At 28.6% G+C, this 1,544-nt stretch overlaps 1 long non-coding RNA gene across 1 annotated transcript; it reads left to right on the plus strand.

The window, feature by feature from the left end:
• Positions 1-257: 257 nt before the first annotated feature.
• On the plus strand, positions 258-744 carry LOC127074285 (uncharacterized). Its single transcript, XR_007785965.1, has 2 exons — positions 258-348; positions 444-744. It is a non-coding gene; the product is annotated as an uncharacterized LOC127074285 (long non-coding RNA).
• Positions 745-1,544: the final 800 nt, after the last annotated feature.

Genomic DNA, 1,544 nt, shown 5'->3' on the forward strand with positions numbered 1-1,544 from the left:
TTTTTTTATTTTCTCTTCTTTTCAATATTAATGATATTAATGATGACAGTTGTTTTTGTAAAACCATTCAGAACCCTTTTAATATTTTTGAAAGGAAGAAAATAGCTGTAATAAAATACAGAGCCAGTATACTATTAAAAAAGAGAGCATAAAGGAATCTTAATAGGAATATCCAATAGATAAAATATTTTAATAATTTTTTACTGGATAATTAATGAAGTGACATCAACTCATTCACTCACTGAATATAAATATCTGAAGAACATTGTAGATGAACAAGAATGGACACTACAATGAGTTTTAGTTTGAAGCTGATGTTATTGTTAGCTCTATTCATCAATGCAAAAGGTTAGAAATCCATATCTTAATTTTCCATCCATTGAATAATTTTTAATGTCAATTAATTTATTTTTTCTTATACTATAATACTTATTTTTGTATAGAATCAGAAGCAAGACTAGGACCCATTGTGCGTATTACTTGTCCAAAAGGTTGCTTTCACGATGGTCCATGCCTCAACAACTACTGTTTATGTCATGAAAAACAAGGTGGTCAATTTTCATTTTGTTGTGACTCATGTGTTGGACCTTTGTGTTTATGTCCACCAACTCTCGAACAATGTAATTCTTTGTGTCCACATGCTTTCACTGATATGCTTCCTATTAGTCAAAGTCAATCACCATATATTGTAAACTGAAATATGGGAACCTTATGATGTATTTATAATAAATGGTTGTTCAGGCATTATCACGACTATTCTCTTCGGTATTTCTAGAATGGATTGTAGAAGAAAGATGAGCAGAAGAAAAACTGAGTGAAGAAAAGTTAATGGGGTAGCCATGAAATGAATACTGCGATTTGTTTTAATTTTATTTATTATCTATAATAATAAATAAATAAATATAGAAATAAAAATATATTCTTTTAAATTAGATTTCAATTAGTAAAATAAAATTACATTCCAAGATCAATAAGTAAAAAGACGTTTCACACAATTTTATTTGTATTTTTTTAAGAGGCAAAATAATATATTGATGGATCTAGACTAAGCATAAGGTGTGGAAAAAAAAAACAATAAAAAAGAAGTTAAATTCACAAGAGGCAATAGTATAGAACTAGACTAACCAATATAAATTGAGATCCCACAATAGTTACCGACCCAGCCCTTTACTACTTCTCCCTAACTTGCAAAGACCACGACACCAGAAGCATACCAGAAGAATCCGCCCCTTAAAAATGATTGGAGAACCAAATGATGATAACCTATACACCACTCTGATCTTGTAAAACAGAAAATTCTATTCACAACAAAAATCTCATTAGTCGGAAATCTATAAAGCACATCCTTCGGCACGGACATCACGATATGACTTGAACACGGATACTCTAATATCGATAATATAAAAATATTGACACCGACACCGCTATATATATTATAATATTTGAATTTTATTTATTTCTCTACCATTAAAAGAACTATAAATATTTTAATAAAAAATAATATTTTTAATTCTTCATTTATATCATCATTTCAAAACATATTT

Source organism: Lathyrus oleraceus, chromosome 4 (genome assembly GCF_024323335.1).
Source record: "Lathyrus oleraceus cultivar Zhongwan6 chromosome 4, CAAS_Psat_ZW6_1.0, whole genome shotgun sequence".
In the NCBI taxonomy this organism is placed as follows: domain Eukaryota; kingdom Viridiplantae; phylum Streptophyta; class Magnoliopsida; order Fabales; family Fabaceae; genus Lathyrus; species Lathyrus oleraceus.